Genomic DNA, 16620 nt, shown 5'->3' on the forward strand with positions numbered 1-16620 from the left:
TGCCTTTGTCGTCACGTGGCATTCTCCCAGTGTCTCTGTCGCCATATATCCATTTGATTATAAAGATGCCAGGCATATTAGGTGAGTGTGACCTCATCTTAACTAATTATATCTGCAACGATCTTGTTTCCAAAGGAGGTCATATTCTCAGGTATTCGAGCCTTTAGGACTTTAACATAGCTTTTTCAGGAGGGTACAATTGAACTCATAACACAGACCCAAAACTTTTCTGCTCATGTTAGGTTGGGGACAATCTTAAAGTCACTTTATTTGTTTGTTTGTTTTGAGATGAGTCTTGCTCCATGGCCCAGGCTGGAGTGCAGTGGTGAAATCTTGGCTCACTGCAACCTCCACCTCCTGGGCTCAAGTGATTCTCCTGTCTCAGCCTCCTGAGTAGCTGGGATTACAGGCGCACGCCCCCATGCCCGGCTAATTTTTGTATTTTTAGTAGAGATGGGGGTTCGCTGTGTTGGCCAGGATGGTCTCAATCTCCCGATCTTAGGTGATCTGCCCGCCTGAGCCTCTCAAAGGGCAGGGATTACAGGTGTGAGCCATTTGCGCCCAGCCAAGATCACTTTAAATCACAAACTTCTTCTCAATTCAGAAACTGGTGTATCCAGTCCTAGATATTTATCAGTCCTTCAAGCTTCATTCCAAGTCCAGCCAGCTGTGGTCAGGGCTGGGGCTGCCTGTCTGCAGGAAGGGGAGTGTTTGAAGGTTTCTGCTCCCTTTGCGGACCCCCTTGGTGCCAGGGGAGGGGGAGTGGAGGTGGGAGAAGGATGGGATGGATCTGATCTGGCTGGGAAGCTCTCTATTCTCAGGGCCTGCTATGGCTATTCCTTTCTTCTCACCAGGATTTCTGGAAATTTCCACTCTGGATCTCCTAATTCCAGTGAATGTCACTCAATTTACGCCCTTTCTCCCTCTGCTGTTTAAAGAAGGTGGATCCTCAAAATTGAAGGGCTTTTAAATCTTTGTAATTGTTTTTCCTTTTATTTTCAGAGGGAGTCTTGCCATGTTGCTTAGGCTGGTCTTGAACTCCTGGGCTCAAGCTATCCTCCCACCACAGCCTCCCAAATAACTGATTATAGGCATGCATCACCACATCTGGCTTATTTCTAGTTTACTTGTTTATTTATTTATGATTCTTGTCTTTTCTGAGACAGGGTCTTGCTTTGTTGCCCAGGAAGGAGTGCAGTGGCATCATCACGACTCACTGCAGCCTTGACCTCCTAGGCTCGAGAGATCCTCCTCACTCAGCCTCCCGCGTAGCTGGGACTACAGGCGCACACTGCCATGCCTGGCTATTTTTTTTTTTTTTTAAGAGATGGGGTCTCGCTGTGTTACCTAGGCTGGTCCTGAAACTCTTGGGCCCAAGTGATCCTCCTACCTTGGCCTCCCAAAGTGCTGGGATTACAGGTGTGCCCACGACACCGAGCCCTAATTTTTTTTTAAAGCATTATTTTTAGAGTAGTTTTAGATTTACAGATAATTTGCAAGATAGTGCAGAGAGTTCCCATAAACCAGTTTCCTCATATTTGCATCTTTCATTAGTATGGCACACTTGTTAACAATTAATACACCAACACTGGTACATTATATTATTGATATTATTGGTATATTATTTAAATTTCCTCCATTTTCTCCCAATGTCCTTTTTCTGTTCCAGGATCCCATTGAGCACACCACTTATATTTAACCATCATGTCTCCTTAGATGACTCTTGGCTGGGGCAGTTCCTCACACTCTCTTTGGTTTTGGTGACCTTGCCAACCTCCATAACAAACAGAAAGGTTCTCTAAAAGAAAATGATACTTGGGAACAGGGCGTTGCAATGGGACCATGTGGGCCATATTAAGCTATGTGTGTATTCAGGGAGGTAAAGGAAGACAAAGATTTTTAAAGAAAAAATGAGGAGGACTACATATTGTTTTTGATCATTAGCCTCAGCAACAAGTATCCATCAGGGTGATACCAGTCTGAGGGTGGACAGGCTATTGCTGGGCAGATGTCCTGGCAGGAGTCTTCTTTTGGGAAGGCTGACATGGCCTCTGTGGACGGTGTTGGTCTTTCACGAGCATTTGTGACATCAGGCATTTAGGAAGAATCCTCTTCGTGGCTTTCCCCAGCTCTATTTGTCATTTTTTCCCCTCTCTCTCTTTTAACACAAATGACTCCACCATTTTGATTCTGACAACATTCACAACCTTGGCTGAGTTTAGGTTGGCTCCCTATTGCCCCTCTGCTGGGATTTGTCTGATGTTTTTCTCACGATTAGACTGGGTTATTGGTTTAGGGAGTTTGGTGTAAAAAATCCATTTGGTCTTTGTCCCCAGTTCCTGACACAGCACTCCTAAACCTCTTGGAATTTCCTAGGCGATAGGAGTGTTTTTGTTATTCATGAGTTCCTTAATCAAATCACAGTTTATGCTAATGATGTGGCTATTTGTGGGCTCTAGGATGGATTCAGGGTGGGGCTGGTGGAACACACCATGTGATCAGAGGGTTGTAGCTTTCAGTCCCAACATATCCCTACTCCCCTTGCGGGAAGGGAAAGGGGCTGGAGGTTGAATTCAATCACCAATGGCCAATGACATAATGAAACCTGGATACAAATCCCTTAAACAGGGTGCAGAGAGCTTCCAGGCAGGTGGGCACACAGAGGTGCTGTGAGGGCTGCACTCCCGCCCTTCAACCCCCGTGCCGCGCATCTCTTTCACCTGGCTGTTCCCGAGTTGTGTCCTTTACAATAATCTTCTAACAGTAAAGTGTCTCCCTGAGTTCTGTGTCGTCCCAGGGAACTGATGAACCTCAGGGGAGCTATGGCAATCCCTCAGTTTCTAGTGGGCAGGGTAGAAATGTGGACATTCTGGGCACCCCGCTTGTGGCTGGTGAAGGGAGGGCAGTCTCTCTGGGCTAATCCCTGAACGAGTAGGTTCGCACTAATTCAGCTGGTGTCAGAGCACTGGGGAATGAATAGATCGTCGATGCTGGAAAGGGCAACGCGGTGCATGGTGCCGGTCAGGGAGGAAGGCGTGGAGGGAAGGTGGAGGCCTGCCTTCCGCAGAGCAGGGTGAGGTTCGGCCCTGTAAGGCCGCAGGAGTGGGCGAGGCTGGAGCGAGAGCGGCAAGGCGGCGGCAGAGGCGCGCCTCCCAGGCAGCTTGGGCGAGAGAAGACCGGTGGCCGAGAGGCAGAAGCTGGCTAGCGGCGAAGGGCCCGCGTCCCCGAGGGCGCGGCACAGCGGCCAGGGCAGGAGGCGGCCGGGCGGCCCCGGGGCCCTGCGCTGAAAGCCCGGCTGCACCACCAGGCGGGCCGCGAGGGGGCGCACTGCGGCGCGGCAGGGATTCGCGGGCGACCACCCGGAGCAGGAGCGGCCGCATCTCGGCCTCAGAAGTAAGTCGGGGCGCTGCGGGCCAGGGCAGGGGGTGGGCGTTCGCCGGAGGCGTGCTGGGGCCGGGCGAGGGTCTGGCAGTCCACGCCCGGACACTGCCGGGGAACAGCCGTGTCCAGAGGCCAGGCCGCTGGGCTGCAGCCGGGACGGCCGGAAAACCGCTTCCAGCTACCAGAAGGGGGTGGGGCTTCCGGTGGGGCAGCCATAGGGACCTCGCGGCCCAGGGCAGCGCCGCCTCCCCGCGCCGCTCGCGTTCTTCCCTGCGGGACCCGGGCTGGCTCGGCCCGGCTGTCAGTGCGCACGCGCGGCCGACGCGGCCTGAGACCCTGGGTTCGCGCGCCCTGTACCCCTTCCACGGGCTCCTGGCCGCGTCCCCCACGCCCGTGTTAGGGGCAGAGCCGCAGGGCCTACCAGCCGCTAGAAAGTACGGGTGACTAGGACCTGCGTGTGGAGAAAGGCTTCTAATGACCCACCGCCTACGTGCCAGGAAAATAGATACATAATATTAAAAAACGGAAGCTGGGGCCGTGCGCGGTGGTTCATGCCTGTAATCTCAGCACTTTGCGAGGCCGAGGCAGGCGGATCACTTGAGGTCAGGAGTTCGAGACCATGCTGGGCAACATGGTGAAACCTCATCTCTACTAAAAATACAAAAATTAACCGGGCGTGGTGGTGGCGCTCCTGTAATCCCAGCTACTCGGGAGGCTGAGGCAGGAGAATCACTTGAATTCGGGAGGTGGAGGTTGCAATTAACCGAGATTGCGCCCCACTGCACTCCAGCCTGGACAAGAGCAAAACTCTGTCTCAAAAAAAAAAAAAAAAAAAAAAAGGGCCAGACCCTGTGGCTCACATCTGTAATCCCAGCACGTTGGGAAGCTTAGGTGGGAGAATCTTTTGAGTCCAGGAGTTGGAGACCAGCTTGGCCAACATAGATAAAACCCCTCTCTGCGAAAAATAAGAAAAGTTCGTTTCAGCTACTCTGGAGGCTGAGGTGGGAGGATCTCTTGAGCCAGGGAGGCGGAGCTTGCTGTCAGCAGAGATGAAGGCTCTTCACTCCAGCCTGGGTGAGGGAGTGAGACCCTGTCTCAAAACAAAACAAAACAAACAAAAACAAACCGTACCTTTAATTAAAGAAAGATGGCAAACTGGGAAAAATATTTGCAACATCTGTCACAGATAAAGGTTTAAGATCCCAAGTATGTAAATAACTCAAACATTGAGGGAGCCAAAGACCAAACAGGCAAAAGACATGAACTGACAATCTGCACAAAAATGACATAAAACTGGCCCTTCAGTGAAAAGATGTTCCGTTTCTCCCGCAGAAAGAGAAATGCAGGGTACTCTGAGAAACCATCACGGTTCTAACTAATCCAGTTGCTAAGTGTAAAGCAACAGGATGGGCTGTGGGGTAACATGCTGTCGTACATTGCTAGTGGGAATGCAAGATGGTCCAACTCCTAGAGAGGAACATTTAGCATTGTTTAACAAAACTACATATGCATTTACCCCTTGACCCAGCAATTCTACAGCTAGGAATTTAGCCTGGAGAAATGCCTACACCAGTATAAAAGTGTATATATGTACAAGGTCACTCATTGCAGCATTGTTTGCAATGGCAAAATTTTGGAAACAACTTCAGTGCCAATATGTAGGCAATTGGTTGAATAAGCCCTGGTCCATCCACGCGATGCACTTATGAAAAAGAGTGAGGGCCGGCGCGGTGGCTCATGCCTGTAAATCACAGCACTTTGGGAGGCGAGGCGGGCAGATCATGAGGTCAGGAGATCGAGACCATCCTGGCTAACACGGTGAAACCCCGTCTCTACTAAAAATACAAAAAATTAGCTGGGTGTGGTGGCGGGCGCCTATAGTCCCAGCTACTCAGGAGGCTGAGGCAGGAGAATGTGAAGCCGGGAGGTGGAGCTTGCAGCGAGCCGAGATTGCACCACTGTACTCCAGCCTGGGCGACGGTGTGAGACTCTGTCTCAAAAAAAAAAAAAAAAAAAAAAAAAAAAAAGTGAGGAAGATCTCTGTGAACTGATGTGGAGTGATTTCTAGGGTCTACAGTATTAGGAAATGAACAAAAGTTAAACAGAGACTACTGTATCAGGCTATTTTTCGTGTGAAACATTCAAGTATCTCCTTATTTTGGGGGGGGGGAGAAGAAAAAGAAAAGAAAGGGAAAAAAGAAATCCAGGAAGAAAAAACTAGAAACTAATAAATTGGCTACTTGCAGTGGGTGGATGGGAATGGGGTGAAAGTCTAAGAGGAAATGACACATCTCCAAGCATACTTTTTTTGGGGGCAGTTTTGACTTTTCAAAACATGTTAATGTTTTAGTATTTAAAAAGTAAAATGAAATCAACATAAGATGGGGGAAAAGAAACCTAAAATTGAATACAAACAAAAGTGAACAAATGAGCTAAACTGCATAGTCAATTAACCACAGAAAGTCAAACTCAAATAACTTTGAACACAGCTCTTTGACTATACACCTGTGTGTAAACAAACAAAACTACAAAGAAATTGTGCACTTCACTTAGTCGGTAGTGATCTGGTATAGCAATTCTGAAAATATTTTCTGTGTATTGTAGGATTAAGCAAATAAGTAAATCTAATGACATTCTTGGAAGCTGGGATACCCACTATGAGAGAAGAAACACACAAATATGGAGTGAAGGAAGGCAAAGAAGAGCTCCATGAATTGGAATGAGAGAGTCCACAGATTACTTATTAATTACAGAGATAAAAAAGGAACCTTTATAGTGGAGAAACCTGGAAACTTGGTGGATAACCCTTTTCATTTTTTTGGAGACAGTCTCACTCTGTTGTCTAGGCTGGAGTGCAGTGGTGTGATCTTGGCTCACTGCAACCTCTGCCTCCCAGGTTCAGACAATTCTCCTGCCTCAGCCTCCCGAGTAGCTGGGACTACAGGCGCGCACCAGTATGCCTGTCTAATTTTTGTATTTTTAGTAGAGACAGGTTTCGCCATGTTAGCCATGCTGGTCTTGAACTCGTGGTCTCAAGTGATCCGCCCACCTCAGCCTCCCAAAGTGTTGGGATTACAGGTGTGAGCACCGCACCTGGCCTACTTTTCATTTTGACTTAAGAGTTTATTTTCAAGATCTGTCTGCTGAGAAAGCTGGGGAGCAGGGCCACCCAAGTAGCAATGAGCATTCCTCATGCCCATATCTTGGTTTCTAAATACCATTGTCCATTAAAAGGAGCCAGAGCTCCTAGGAGAAATGGCTCATTGTGGGAAGGGAGGGAAGGTCAACAATGAGTCAGGAGCAGCTTGTTCAGAACACAAGGAGGTGTTCAAAGAATGATAGAGACAGGTCAGACGGACACAGGGGCCAGCTTGATGGGGCCCCAGTGGCCAAACCTGGAACAATTTGAATATCAAAATTAATAATGGCAATAATGAATTATCACATTGAATAAAAGAGAATCCATGAGTCCAGAGTAATACTAAAAAGCAAATAAACTTACCAACAAATACATAAACAGAGGTAGAAGAGGAGAATACCAGCTAATGATTGCTGAAGGAACAACAGGGTTGGAAAAGTTGGCTAGTCTCAAGATAGTGAGTTATCTCACTTGATTGTTCATGGTCAGTTACAGATTGAACTCTTTGTTCTATTCTTTTCCCCCTTCTCACTACTGTACGTGACTAAAAAAATCGCCACATTGTAGGCCGGGCGCGGTGGCTCATGCCTGTAATCCCAGCACTTTGGGAGGCCGAGGCAGGTGGATCACCTGAGGTCGGGAGTTCGAGACCAGCCTGACCAACATGGAGAAACCCTGTCTCTACTAAAAATACAAAATTAGCTGGGCGTGGTGGCGCATGCCTGTAATCCCACCTACTCAGGAGGCTGAGGCAGGAGAATGGCTTGAACCCGGGAGGGGGAGGTTGTGGTGAGCCGAGATTGCGCCATTGCACTCCAGCCTGGGCAACAAGTAAAACTCCATCTCAAAAAACAAAAAACAAACAAAAAGTTACCACATTACAACTAACACAGTTATGACTGATTCAGGTGGGTGCTTACTGGGTGTCTTGGTCTGTTTTATTCTTCCGTAACAGAATACCTGAGACTGGGTAATTTATAATGAACAGAAATTGATTTGCCTTATGGTTCTGGAGGCTGAGAAGTCCAAGATTGAGGAGCCACATCTGGTGAGGGCCTTCTGGCTGCATCATCTCATGGTGGAAAGCAGAAGGGCAAGAGGGTGGACAAGGGAAAGAGAAAGGAAGGGGGCCAAACTCATTCCTTTATCAGGAGCCCACTCCCGCAGTAACAGCAGAGCCTTTATGACCTAATCACCCAGCTCTCAACACTGTTGCACTGGGGATTAAGTTTCCAACACATGCACTTGGGGAATACATTCAAACCATAGCATTGGGGAATAAGATGCCAAAGCCTCACTCCACAGATTACGTGTGAATTACAAATATATACAAGGAAACTTTATAGTGGTTCTTCTGGAAACCACCTTAACCATGTGAACAAAGTCAGCATCACCAGTTTGAACTGACATCCTATGCCAAAAATGCATAACCTGAATTGGATATAGGAAACATCAGACAAACACAAATTGAGGGACCAGCTGCAATACAATGGAGCTAACTTTTTTTTTTTCCCCCCCAAGACCAAGTCTCGCTCTGTCGCCCAGGCTGGAGTGCAGTGACCCGATCTTGGCTCACTGCAACCTCTGCCTCCCGGGTTCAAGTGATTCTCCTGCCTCAGCCTCCTGAGTAGCTGGGACTACAGGTGCGCACCACCATACCCAGCTAATTCTTGTATTTTTAGTAGAGATGGGGTTTTACCATGTTGGCCAGGATGGTCTCGATCTCTTGATCTCGTGATCTCCCTGCCTCAGCCTCCCAAAGTGCTGGGATTACAGGCATGAGCCACCGTGCCCAGCCAGTTTTTGTATTTTTAGTAGAGATGGGGTTTCATTATGTTGCCAGGATGATCTCAAACTCCTGACCTCAAGTGATCCGCCCACCTTGGCCTCCCAAAGTGCTGGGATTACAGGTGTGAGCCACCGGGCCCAGCCGGGGCTGACTTTTAAAAGATGTCAAGGTCATGAAAGACTAAGGAACTGTTCCAGATTAAAAGGGAATAAAGCGACATGACAGCTAAATGCCATGTGTGTCCTTGAATTGGGAAAAATAATATTGCTAGCAAGAATGTTATTTGGGACAATTGACTAAATGTGAATAGTAATTAGCATTGGATGGATGCTGATACCTGAATCTGATTATTGCAGTGTTAAATTTTCTGAATCTGATCATTGCAGTGTGGTTATGTTGGAGAAATGTTCTTAGGAAATACAGCTTGAAGTACTAGGGTGAAAGGTCATTGTTTCTGCAATTTAGTCTCAAATGGTTCTGGAAAGAAAGTCTATACTTTGTACCACTGAGTGGATATACAGTGTTTCCCCCTTAGCTGTGCTGTTGTTTTCCAAGGTTTCAGTTACCTGTGGCCAACTGCAGTTTGAAAATATTAAATGAAAAACAAACAAACAGAAAATATTAAATGGAAAATTCCAGAACATTTCATAAGATTTATTTATTTATTTAATTTTGATAGATTTAGAGGGTACAATACCCCTGTTTTGTTACATGGATATATTGGGTAGTGGTGAAGTCTGGATTTTGAGTGCAGCCATCACCCCCGATCGTGTACATTGTACCCATTAAGTAATTTCTCATTGTTCACCCCTCCCACCCTTCTGAGCCTCCAATGCCTGTTATTCCACTCTCTGTGTCCATGTGTACACATTATTGAGCTCCCACTTAGAAGTGAGAACATAATTCATGAGTTTTAAATTGTGTGCGGTTCGGAAGAGCATGAAATCTCACACCTTCCTGTTCTGTCTCACCTGGGATACGAATCTTCTCTTTGTCCAGCAGATTCTCCCATTTTGTCACTTAGTAGCTCTCTTGGTGACCAGATCGACTGCTGTGGTATTGCAGTGCTTGTGTTCTAGTCATCCTTTATTTAATTTTATTATTAGTTTATTATTATCCTATTTTATTATTAGTTGTTAATTTGTTATTGTGCCTAATGTATGAACTTTATCATAGGTAAGTAATGGGAAAAAACAATATATATAGGGTTCAGTACTCTCTGTGCTTCAGGCGTTCACTGGGGGTCTTGGAACATACCCCTTGTGGATAAGGGGGGACTACTCTACCACAATTTGCTTAATATGTTCCATATTGAACATTTAAAATTTTCCAGTAAAAAAAAAAAAATCACTGTTGGCCAGGTGTGGTGGCTCATACGTATGATCCTAGTGCTTTGTGAGGCAAAGGTGGTTAGATCGTTTGAGGCCAGGAGTTCGAGACCAGCCTGGGCAACATAGCAAGAACCCATCTCTATAAAAAATACACAAATAATTAGCTGGCAATGGTGGTTTGTGCATATAGTATCAGCTACTTGGGAGGCTGAGGCAGGAGGGTCAGCTGAGCACAGGAGTTTGAGGCTACAGTGAGCTATGATTGCACCATTGCACTCCAGCCTGATATACCCTGTCTCAAAAAAAAAAAAAAACTTTTTTTTTTTTTTTTTTTGAGACGGAGTCTCACTCTGTCACCCAGGCTTGAGTGCAGTGGTGCCATCTTGTCTCACTGCAAGCTCCATCTCCCGGGTTCACGCCATTCTCGTGCCTCAGCCTCCCGAGTAGCTGGGACTATAGGTGCCTGCCACCACACCCGGCTAATTTTTTGTATTTTTACTAGAGACGGGGTTTTACCATGTTAGCCAGGATGGTCTCGATCTCCTGACCTCGTGATCCTCCCGCCTTGGCCCCCCAAAGTGTTGGGATGACAGGCGTGAACCACTGTGCCCGGCCAAAAAAAATCATTTTTATAAGGATTGTTGCTATTAAACTCTTTACATGCTGGGTGCAGTGGCTCATGCCTGTAATCCTAGCACTTTGGGAGGCCGAGGTGGGCGGATCACTTGAGGTCAAGAGTTCGAGACCAGCCTGGCCAACAGAGTGAAACCCCATCTGTACTAAAAATACAAAAATTAGCTGGGCATGGTGGTGGGCACCTGTAATCCCAACTACTTGGGAGGCTGAGGCAGGAGAATCACTTGAACCCAGGAGGCGGAGGTTGCAGTGAGCCAAGATCGTGCTTCTGCACTCCGGCTTGGGTGACAGAGTGAGACTCTGTCTCAACAGATAAATAAATAAATAAACAAACATTAACAAAAGAAGAAAATAAAGAAGAGGTTGTATGGACCGTGGGAGGTGAGAGCAGTAGATTCCAAAGGCAGCTGCTTATGCTATTGTGCACAGGATTCTCATATTACTGCAGACACTCCCCACACCATGCTTATGCCAGAGTTTTTTTGTTTGTTTAGTTTTTTTTTTCTTTTTTTTGAGACGGAGTCTCGCTCTGTCGACCAGGCTGGAGTGCAGTGGCGCAATCTCGGCTCACTGCAACCTCTGCTTTCTGGGTTTAAGCAATTCTCTGTCTCAGCCTCCGAGTAGCTGGGATTACAGGTGCGTGTCACCACGGCCGGCTAATTTTTGTATTTTTAGTGGAGATGGAGTTTCACCATCTTGGCCAGGCTGGTCTTCAATTCCTGACCTCGTGATCCGCCCGCCTTGGTCTCCCAAAGTGCTGGGATTACAGGCATGATCCACTGCACTTGGCCTGCCAGAGTTTTTAAGTTAATGACACCCCTGGCATTGTGCTAGGATTCATGGGTCTAATCCCAGCCACAATGCCTAAATTTAGACGTGGACAGTAGGGGATCTGTAATTAGCTGGATCATTGCCTCTAGAAGATTTTCTTTACTAAGAACCACAATATGAAGCTTTGTGTTTGAGGACCTCATAATTCTCCAAGACAGTTTGTGAAAATCAGTATACATCTGAAATTGAAAGGAAAATGTGTTTGACCTGAAAAATACTGAGTCAAAAACAAAAGTCACTTTTAATGGGAGTATACGTTGGTATAACTGCTTTGGAAAACAGTTTAGTGTTATCCCTTAATTCTGCACATCACATTAGCTTGCTGGGGCTATGCCTGGTGTAGTAATGGGTCCACACCCAGAAAAATGCTTGCCCAGGGGCTCCAGGAGACAAGTGAGTGGATGTTCAGAACAGTAAAGGAAACAAAATGGAGATAACCCCATGTTGATCAGCAGGAGAATGGCTAAACAAAGTAGGATATGATCACAAATAGAATAGTAGATAGCAGTGAACATGAATAAAATGCAGCTTTGCAAAATTATATGTGTGAATCTTAGAAACATTGAATAGAAAGAATGCAAGGCTTGGAAATCTACTTACTGAACAATATTTTTATAAAGCAAAAAAAACCCAAAAAACAAAAAAAACCACACCTGGCCTCAGCTCTTGTTTTACCAGAAACCCCAGCAGTGATGGGATGTCTCATTTGAGATTTTCTTTGTGGTAGGGCTATTCTGCACCCCATCCACAAACACTTCCCGGACATCAGACTTGCTTATTTTCCTACTGATTTCCTCCTCTTTGGGAGAGAGTATTCTAATTAACATCATGTGTGTCCCACCTCAGATGAAAGCATCCCCCATTCCCCTAAACCCCGAAGGAGAGGCTGCAAGTCTTTGGTGGAAATTGTTGTGCCGAAAGTAAAGGATTCAGGGTTCGGATGGCAGAATTAGGACTCCATCCTTAGGGTAGCAAGAGAAGTCTGGTAGTGCCCTTAGAAAAGGAAGGGTAAGGCCGGACGCAGCGGCTCACGCCTGTAACCCCAGCACTTTGGGAGGCTGAGGCGGGTGGATCACCTGAGGTCAGGAGTTTCAGACTAGCCTGGTCAACATGGTGAAACACTGTCTCTACTAAAAATACAAAAATTATCTGGGCATGGTGGCGGGCGCCTGTAATCCCAATACTTAGGAGGCTGAGGCAGGAGAATCTCTTGAACCCAGGAGGCAGAAGGTTAAGAGTTAATAGATTAATAGATCCAACTCTCAGTTCCTCATCAGAATTAGGGAGGAGTAACACGGGGAAAGAAATCCAGAATAACTAGTTAAGCCCATACACTGCACCTCCTTCACCAAATAACCCATCAGGAATGCCCAATTTGGCTACTTTTGTCTGTCACTCATTTTATTCAGCAAAACCTTCAGCCAACTTCATTATTTTGCCAGGAAAACAGACCCATTTCCTGCCCTTGAAGGTTTGCAGTCTCAAGGGGGAAAGCAGTACACCGTTTACAAGCAGTTATCAGATGGGTGGGTGGTGTTGCAGGCGAGCGTGGAAGAGGCCCACCTGGCTAGGGGGCAGACCATACCTCCCTGGCAGGTGACATTTGACCTATGAGGCAAGCCCGAAAGGACAGGCAGGGATGCCCCGCGGATGCCGGGCTGGCGAGGCAGGGCCTGAGCAGCCAGTGGAGAAGGGCAGCGGGAAGCGCGCTCTGCAGGAGGCAGACGTCCCAGCCCGTGTGGCCAGAGGTGGCAGGGGCGCCGCCTGAGCGGGGCTGGGGAGCGGGCAGGATTTGGGGCTGAGCCCAGGGGCGTCCCGATCTGGCCCTTTCCCACAGTCCGTTCCGGCTCGCACGCCTCCGCTGCCATCTGCGCTGTCCTTGGCGACGACGCCCTCACCGCCCTGGGTGCGTTTCAGCGGTCTCGGAGCCGGGCGGGTGCGGGGCCAGGAGCGCTCCGCCGCCGGTATCAGGCCTGCAGGTAGGGACGCGCGGCCGCCCGGGGCTCTGGGGACTCGGGTGTCCAGGTGCCGGAGCCGCCGCTCCCACGGAGGACTCAGGCCCGTGAGTGAGTTTCCTAAGAACTCACCAGATTCCGCGGCTCGGGTTTCCTGCCTTACATCCTGCTTTTTATTTCCCAGGGGGAGTTATTTATAGACAGGGATCGTGTGTTCAAGGCCTGGCTCTTCGGACTCGGCGTTTTTCTTGTTCTAGGTGCTTCAGTGGGGGCTGGATCCCATCATCTTCCAGGGCTGGAATCTTGTAGAAAACGGGCTGTAGAGGCGGGAGTTCAGTTCAGCCCTATCATCTGTTCTTGGCCTCTTCTGGAAACAGGCTAATTCTCTGTTTAGGGCTTTATGATTTTATAACCCAGTAACATACTAGCCCTGTGGTTGAGTTGTTTCTTCCTATTGCTTTCTTTTTTTAAAAATATAGTCAGGGTCTCACTCTGTTGCTCAGGCTGGATGGAGTGCATTGATGTGATCACAGCTCACTGCAGCCTTGAACTCCTGGGCTCAAGCAGTCCTCCCCTTTCAGCCTCCGAGTATCTGGGACCACAGGCATGCAGGCCACCACACCCAGCTTTTTTTTTTTTTTTTTTTTTTGAGATGGGGACTTGCTGTGTCTCCCAGGCTGGAGTACAAGTGGCCTGATCGCGGCTCACTGCAGCCTCGACCTCCCCAGGAGTAGCTGGAACTACAGGCACACACCACCATGCCTGGCTAATTTTTATTTTTGTAGAGATATGGTTTTACCATGTTGCCCAGGCTGGTCTTGAACTTGAGTTCAAGTGATCTGCCTGCCTTTGCCTCCCAAAGTGTTAGGATTACAGGTGTGAGCCACCGCACCTGGCCGCCTGGCTAATTTTTAATTTTCTGTAGAGATGGAGTCTCCCTATGTTGCGCAGGCTGGTCTCAAACTCCTGGCCTCAAGTGATCCTCCTGCCTTGGCCTCTCAAAGTGCTGGCATTATAGGTGTGAGCCACTGTGCCTGGTCCATATTGCTGTTTTATCACAAGCTACCTGCAGTGCATTTGGGCTAAACATGTGGTTTGCATAAAACCATTTTAAAAATCACAAACTGACCTGCAAAGCAAGGCATATCAACAGAGGGGCATGGCAGCTTCATGGGACCCCCGCCATAGGAGACTCAATCCTGGTGCCTCTATAGAAACATAAATTCAGTGAAAACAAAGGAGCTAGTTCTGATGGCTGGAGAATGTAAAGGGATGAAGGTCATGCCCCCCTTCTCCCACCAGAGTCTTTCCAGGGAATTTCTTTCCAGCCCCATTAAATTGATAGCATCATGGGTTTGTAATAGGTAGTTTTTTTTCTTTTAAGTAGTGTGATCGGCTTTCCCTAAGTATGGAAGTTTCAGTCCCAGAATGTGTTCAGGTTGGCAGAGGAGAAATTCGGTTGTCATGTGACTCACTGGCCCCTTTCATGGAGCTTTCAGCCACAGGAGAGGATGCATCTGTGCTGGTTTTGCCGCAGTGTCTGGAGTTCCCAGCTGAGTCTGCTGTTGAACAGTTCTCATCATGTGCTTTGCTGGTTGACATGTACACTCCCTCCCAGGATGTCTGTTTCAGGGTCCTGCCAGCTTCGCACTCTTCTCTGCCCCAGTGAGTCTCTGGCCTTGCACCCTGGGGCCCTTCTTGCCCCCTTCTCAGGGCTCAGTGTGCTCTGTGAGATCCCATCCAGCAGTCCTCAGGCTGCAGTTTAATCAGGACGCTTCCGGCCTCCTTCCCACACTCTGGGGTCCTACTCTTCATTTTCTTTCTTTTTTTTTATTTTTTGTTTGAGATGGGAGTCTCGCTCTGTCGCCCAGGCTGGAGTGCAGTGGTGCAATCTCGGCTCACTGCAACCTCTGTCTCCCATATTCAAGTGATTCTCTTGCCTCAGCCTCCTGAGCAGCTGGGACTATGTGCGCGCCACCACGCCTGGCTAATTTTTGTATTTTTAGTAGAGATGGGGTCTCACCATGTTGGCCAGGCTGATCTTGAACTCCTGACCTCAGGTGATCCGCCTGCCTCGACCTCCCAAAGTGCTGGAATTACAGGCATGAGCCACCGCGTTTGGCCCCTACTGTTTTCTAAATTAATGGGATGATAAAAGCAGCAGCTCAGGACTTGGAAACTGACTTGTTTAATGCAGTTGGCAGATAAAGTGACTTAACCCGAAGGAGCAGTTCAAGTGGTAGCGACTTCTGGCACCATGACTGACCAGCTGAGGAAAATTTAGGCAGATGGGCTTTTCCGTGCCTGAAAAAGGCAACTCGATTTACTGGGAAGGAACTCCCCACCCCCACTTTGTGTAATAGTTTCCCCATGAAGAGCGCTCATGAGGATGAAGTGAAAGTGCCTTTCCCTTCCATTCCTTCCTGTCCACTCTGCCCAGGTGGCCAGTTGCTTGGTCATAAGAGTCTGCACTCTTAGCCCTGTGTGGCTGTTCTCTCTGAACCCTGCCACTCAACACCGGGCGGATGCTATTATTATTCCTGCATTGGAGCTGTGGAAAGAGAGGCATTTGCCCTGGTCACGTGGCCACTGAATGTGTGCATTTTATTGGGGAGTTGGGGGGTCAGAGGCAGTATTTGAACTCAGGGTTTCTGAGTCCAGACCATGGCCTCGATTGCTTCACTACACAAACGACAACTCACACAGGCTCAATATGGGGTGCTGGGCAGGATGACTGGCTAATGCCTTTTTCATGTGGTTGTAAAACTTAATTTCCTTCCACATTCATTTATTTGAACTCTTAAAGCTGCCTCTCTGCAAACCCTGTAAAAGTGAAACATTTGTTCAAGAAATGAGCTAGGATTGTTAGGAAGACAATGATGAACATACTAGGAGTGGGGCTCCCCATTTGCAGAGCAATCTCCCATCCATCGAGGTGGTTTAGACTTTTGAGGCTAAGTGTTTTGGAGGGTGCGGCAGTGGCCCGTGTGCTTACCTGGAAGCTTATGGTACTCAGCACCCCTCGGGAGGGCCTGTCTGGTAGGCAGGAAACTGCTCACAGATGTTTCCCTTCCCCCAACCAGGACCTGATTTTTACACGCCTGAAATATAAAGGACCACTCCCCTCTGCTGGATGAAGACAAATTTGCTTTTAACAGAGAAAGAGTTTGTGACCGCTTCGCTCTCTAGTGGTCAACTAGGTAAAAGAGCTAACAGTTCAACTGTTTTACAAACTGAGGTATGAACCTCCGTTTTTGGGGTAGTTCTGAAAACTTTCAGTGAGCACCTACTATGTATAGGCACAATGCTAAATACCAGGGATATGAAAGTGAATAAGAGAACACCAAAATCAAATGTTTGTAGATTGCATCATATTGTAAATGTATGGGAACCACAGAATCTGAGGGATTGAGGGGAAGTTAGAGATGATCTGGCTTGTATCCCTCTTTTTTTTTTCCTAAGTAGCTGAAAAACTGTGACCTAGAGAGAGGAAATTAATTTGCTTAAGATCACATGGCTGGTTAGGAAGAGGGGAAAAAAGGAGTGCTGATGAAATTA

General features: G+C 47.8%; 1 protein-coding gene across 8 annotated transcripts in view; it reads left to right on the forward strand.

Annotated features, from left to right (window-relative positions):
* Positions 1-3326: 3326 nt before the first annotated feature.
* Positions 3327-16620, forward strand: part of HLCS (holocarboxylase synthetase) — a 247618-nt gene continuing 234324 nt past the window's right edge. For 4 of the 8 annotated variants that reach the window (XM_077995782.1, XM_015132912.3, XM_077995777.1 and 1 more), the window contains exon 1: positions 3327-3393. The gene's annotated coding sequence lies outside the window, so the exon portion shown is untranslated. Of the gene's footprint in view, positions 3394-10652; positions 13087-16620 lie in introns of those variants that run through there. The other 4 variants (XM_077995784.1, XM_077995780.1, XM_077995778.1 and 1 more) reach the window with 3 other exon arrangements.

The sequence above is a fragment of the Macaca mulatta genome, chromosome 3 (genome assembly GCF_049350105.2).
Source record: "Macaca mulatta isolate MMU2019108-1 chromosome 3, T2T-MMU8v2.0, whole genome shotgun sequence".
In the NCBI taxonomy this organism is placed as follows: domain Eukaryota; kingdom Metazoa; phylum Chordata; class Mammalia; order Primates; family Cercopithecidae; genus Macaca; species Macaca mulatta.